Genomic DNA, 6,299 nt, shown 5'->3' on the forward strand with positions numbered 1-6,299 from the left:
GATATAGATCATCTACATCTATGTAGGGCAGATATAGATCATCTACATCTATGTAGGGCAGATATAGATCACCTACATCTATGTAGGGCAGATATAGATCACCTACATCTATGTAGGGCAGATATAGATCATCTACATCTATGTAGGGCAGATATAGATCATCTACATCTATGTAGGGCAGATATAGATCATCTACATCTATGTAGGGCAGATATAGATCATCTACATCTATGTAGGGCAGATATAGATCATCTACATCTATGTAGGGCAGATATAGATCATCTACATCTATGTAGGGCAGATATAGATCATCTACATCTATGTAGGGCAGATATAGATCATCTACATCTATGTAGGGCAGATATAGATCATCTACATCTATGTAGGGCAGATATAGATCATCTACATCTATGTAGGGCAGATATAGATCATCTACATCTATGTAGCGCAGATATAGATCATCTACATCCATGTAGCGCAGATATAGATCATCTACATCTATGTAGGGCAGATATAGATCATCTACATCTATGTAGGGCAGATATAGATCATCTACATCTATGTAGGGCAGATATAGATCATCTACATCTATGTAGCACAGATATAGATCATCTACATCTATGTAGGGCAGATATAGATCATCTACATCTATGTAGGGCAGATATAGATCATCTACATCTATGTAGGGTAGATATAGATCATCTACATCTACACCTTCTGTATAATTCCTCTGACGGGTTGGACAGGACAGATTGAAAAAACATAAAAATAAAATGAATAAAATACATATATATACATATATATATATATATATATATATATATATATATATATATATATATATATATATATATATATATATATATATATATTGGTTTTGTATTTTTAATCGATTAAGAATTGTTACAAATAATTGCTTTTAATCTGAATTTTTTTTTTTTCAACACCCCAAATTCCAGTCATTTGTTGGCACACAGGAAGCAAGCAACATGTCCTCTGAATGTTTCTATTTCTATTTGCAAGAAAGAAGCAAGTGTAAAAAGCTTGTCAATGTGCAGTAAAAAGGTGAAATAAAAGATGTGATAGTTGGGGACGTAATATTGGACTGGAAGTCGGCCATCTTAATTAAAAGTGCTTGTGATAGTGCTGCTTCCCCCACAAAGGTTGTTTGTAGTTATCGGTCATCTGCCGGCTAAATGAGGTCCTTTATTCTGCTGGCGGTGCAGGACTATCACCTTTTATCTGATGTCAGCCTGGAGAGAAGACTCTGCTCAACATGCTCGACACTACATGGCAGTCTGCTCAACACACACCTGCACGGCTACACCATCTACACACTACATATACACATACATATACAGTATATGAGGGCTGTCAATCTTTAAGTGTCCCACGATTCTATTCAATATCGATTCTTGGGGTCACGATTCGGTAATATATCGATTTTTTTGATTCGATTCGATTCTCGGTTCAAAAATGATATTTTTCCAATTGAAAAGGATTGTGTATTCATTCAATACATAGATTTCAGCAGGATCTACCCCAGTCTGCTCACATGCTAGCAGAGTAGTAGATTTGTGTAAAAAGCTTTTATAATTGTAAAGGACAATGTTTTATCAACTGATTGCAATAATGTACATTTGTTAGAACTATTAAAGGAAGCAAAAATATGACTTATTTTATCTTTGTGAAAACATTGGACACAGTGTGTTGTCCAGCTTATGAGATGCCATGCAAGTGTAAGCCACTGTGACATTATTGTTCTTTTTGATTATTTTTATAAATGTCTAATGATAATGTCAATGAGGGATTTTTAATCACTGCTATGTTGAAATTATAACAAATATTGATACTGTTGTTGATAATATTCATTTTTGTTTCACTACTTTTGTTTTGTTCTGTGTGGTGTTTGTGTCTCCTCTCAATTGTTCTGTTTATTGCAGTTCTGAGTGTTGCTGGCTCAGCTTTGGAATTGGATTGCATTGTTATGGTATTGCTGTGTAGTGGTTTGTTGGATTGATGAAGAAAAACTAAATAAATTAATAAATTAATAAAAAATAAACGATTTTTTAAAAATGAGAATCGATTCTGATTCGCACAACTTAAACAATTCGATTCGTATTCGACCGTCAATTGACATTGACGGTCAAAACAGGCCCCGGACTGTTGAAGGACTGAAGCTCTACATAAAACAAGAATGGGAAAGAATTCCACTTTCAAAGCTTCAACAATTAGTTTCCTCAGTTCCCAAACGTTTATTGAGTGTTGTTAAAAGAAAAGGTGATGTAACACAGTGGTGAACATGCCCTTTCCCAACTACTTTGGCACGTGTTGCAGCCATGAAATTATAAGTTAATTATTATTTGCAAAAACTTTTTTTTTTATCAGTTTGAACATCAAATATGTTATCTTTGTAGCATCCATCCATTTTCTACAGCTTGTCCCTAGCATATTCAACTGAATATGGCTTGAAAAGGATTTGCAAATCATTGTATTCTGTTTATATTTACATCTAACACAATTTCCCAACTCATATGGAAACGGGGCTTGTAGATTGACTTTTTCAGCATCTATTTGGTGTTCTCTCTGCATTATTTCCTCTTTCTCTCTCCTTCTTTATTTTGCTGCCATCACACAGCAAGCAGAGTGTTTGCTAATCAGCTGCTGATGCTCCCGGGGGTAAAACTGCAGTGGCTGTTGGTATTAATGCATCCATTCATTAAAGGGGGGGGGGTCACACTGTCACTTTACCCCCCCGTGCACTCACCATTCACACCAACTAAGTGCATGCTTCAACTCTCACTTAAGGCCTCTGCAGGTAAACACGTTTAAAAGGCACACATCTGCAGGAAACAACAAAGAGAGATTGGTGTGTGCCGTCTGCCCCCCCCCACTTGTACAGGACAAGGTGTGTGCACACCTTTTGTTGGCGTGCTGGGAGTGTCGGGGTGAAAAGGCTAAACTACATGGATCATTGTTCTGGCTGAAAAGGCTCTTTTGAGCAGGACCGCAGGGAGCAGTGCACGCACAAAAGGCAGCAGCACTCTGGATCCTATTAACCACCGCGGGGAGGGGGGGGGGTGCGTGTGTGTGTGTGTGTGTGTGTGTGTGCGCGGGTGTGTAAATACAAATACAAATACAAGCGGCCCACCAGCTTGTGTCTGAATGGACGCCACTTGCCAGTCATTTTGAGGCAGGTGATACACAAAATGACAAAATGTCCTCCGCAGTGACGGCGCTGTAATGTGGAGGAGAGACATGAGAGCTCCTTCCTCTCATCCTCTCACTCACTCACCCCAGTCAGCCATTTTAGCTGGATAACAATCTCACAGGGGGGGGGGGGGGGACACCACACAACACACTATTACAAAATCAGACTTGGTTTTTTTTGGGGGTGAAATGCAATCACTTTGGTGCTGCTACAGAAGAAATGTTGATTTGTGATGTGAATGCAGTGTGACCCGCTGCAGTCTTTAGGGAAGTAGAAATGTTGATTTGTGATGTGAATGCAGTGTGACCCGCTGCAGTCTTTAGGGAAGTAGAAATGTTGATTTGTGATGTGAATGCAGTGTGACCCGCTACAGTCTTTAGGGAAGTAGAAATGTTGATTTGTGATGTGAATGCAGTGTGACCCGCTGCAGTCTTTAGGGAAGTAGAAAGGCCTGAGCTGGAGTTGCTCTCAGTACTGCCGCAATTAGCCAGGATTTTGTGCCATCAAAGTCCACACTTTCTCAACTGAATGATTGCGTAGAAGATTAAGAAGGACGAGGACAAGTGTTTTGGCTCTAGGAGTTTTACGGGGGAATTTGTGCAGATGTCTGCCGGTGGGGAGTTGGTCTGTACAGTAATATACAGTAATCCAATTGTACTGTATCATCACAACAAGTCACTGTAAAAATGACATCATCCTTATAATTCACTTATATATGTGAGAACTCTTCTTCGGCATGGTAATGCCGGTGTTGTTTCCCCGAGGATGCGTCGAAGCAGAACACAGCAAAGGTAAGATATAAGGTATTTATTAAATAATAAAAGTCTAGGAACAAAAACACTGTTGTAAAGAGAAGGCAAACCAAAAACGCTAGTATGAGAACCAGGAAGTAAAAGTAAACAACTAAGCTGGCAAGAAGGCACACAAAAAACAGAAAAACAATTCCTCAGCATGTGAGCTGGAATAAACAAATGTCTTAGCGTAAAAGCTAGCGAGAATGTACATAGAAAGATGAAGGTCGAGAGTCGTCACGGTTGCGTGTGGGCAAATTAGGATCCGAGAGTGAGTGAACAGAAAAGGTGAGCTTAAATAGGAGGGTGGTCATTAGTAGCAGGTGTGCGGGGCGAGACTAGCAGCTGGACTGATGAGTGACCATGGTGACAAAGCAAACAGGAAATAAGGAGTCGGAGAAATATACAAAATAGAAAAATAAATAGTGTAGATCTGAGCAGCAGATCGCAAAAGTATTAATTTGCTTTCACGCAACAAGTTACGCCTGCAGTCTGTCATCGTGTGTACATTCTCGCTAGCTTTTCACGCGCAGCCATTTGTTTAGTCCAGCTCTCATGCTGCATGTTTTGTTTTACTCTTTGATGTGTCTATGTGCCAGTTTACTTCTCATTTTTGTATATCCTAGCTTTTATGCTAGCGTCTTTGGTTTGCCTTTCATTAGCACCAGTGTTTTGTTTCATAGATCCTTTTCGTTCAATAAATTGTTTATATCTTACCTTTGCTGTGTTCACTTGTTGACGCACCCACGAGGGAATCGAACCCGGCATCACAATGCCGAACAGGCGTAACAATATATATATATATATATATATATATATATATATATATATATATATATATATATATATATATATATATATATATATATTTTATATATATATATTTTGAATATATATAATATATATAATATATAAATATATATATATATATATATATATATATATATAATATATATATATATATATATATATATATATATATATATATATATATATATATATATATATATATACACATATATATAAAAGAAGGCAAAAAAGATACCCAGACAAGATGGCGCTAATCTAATGGTTTCTCAATGCTATTGAAAAAGTGTTTTCTCACAAATGTTATTCTTTTTCTGAAATTGTCATGTATCCATCAAACATGCTGTTGAAACTTGGACTGTATAAGCAACATATATAACCAACATATATATGCAACATATATAAGCAACATATATAACCAACATATATAACTAACATATGTATGCAACCTACATAAGCAACATATAAAAGCAACATATATAAGCAACATATATATGCAACATATATAACCAAAATATATAACTAACATATGTATGCAACCTACATAAGCAACATATATAAGCAACCTATATAAGCAACATATATATGCAACATACAATATATAAGCATCATATAAAAGTAACATATATATGCAACATATATAAGCAACATATATATGCAACATACAATATATAAGCATCATATAAAAGTAACATATATAAGCAACATATATATGCAACATATATAAGCAACATATATAAGCAACATATATATGCAACATATATAAGCAACATATATATGCAACATACAATATATAAGCATCATATAAAAGCAACATATATATGCAACATATATAAGCAACATATATATGCAACATACAATATATAAGCATCATATAAAAGTAACATATATATGCAACATATATATGCAACATATATATGCAACATATATAAGCAACATATATAAGCAACATATATATGCAACATACAATATATAAGCATCATATAAAAGCATCATATATATGCAACATATATAAGCAACAGATATATGTTGCTTATATATGCAACATATATAAGCAACATATATATGCAACATACAATATATAAGCATCATATAAAAGCAACATATATATGCAACATATATAAGCAACATATATATGCAACATACAATATATAAGCATCATATAAAAGTAACATATATATGCAACATATATATGCAACATATATATGCAACATATATAAGCAACATATATAAGCAACATATATATGCAACATACAATATATAAGCATCATATAAAAGCATCATATATATGCAACATATATAAGCAACAGATATATGTTGCTTATATATGCAACATATATAAGCAACATATATATGCAACATACAATATATAAGCATCATATAAAAGCAACATATATATGCAACATATATATGCAACATATATAAGCAACAAATATATGCAACATATATAAGCATCATATAAAAGCAACATATATAAGCAACATATATAA

At 34.9% G+C, this 6,299-nt stretch overlaps 1 protein-coding gene across 1 annotated transcript in view; it reads right to left on the bottom strand.

The window, feature by feature from the left end:
* The window catches only part of nrxn3a (neurexin 3a), a 198,425-nt gene that overhangs the window by 177,863 nt on the left and 14,263 nt on the right, over window positions 1-6,299 (bottom strand). The window lies entirely within an intron of this gene.

Source organism: Nerophis ophidion, linkage group LG24, assembly GCF_033978795.1.
Source record: "Nerophis ophidion isolate RoL-2023_Sa linkage group LG24, RoL_Noph_v1.0, whole genome shotgun sequence".
NCBI lineage: Eukaryota > Metazoa > Chordata > Actinopteri > Syngnathiformes > Syngnathidae > Nerophis > Nerophis ophidion.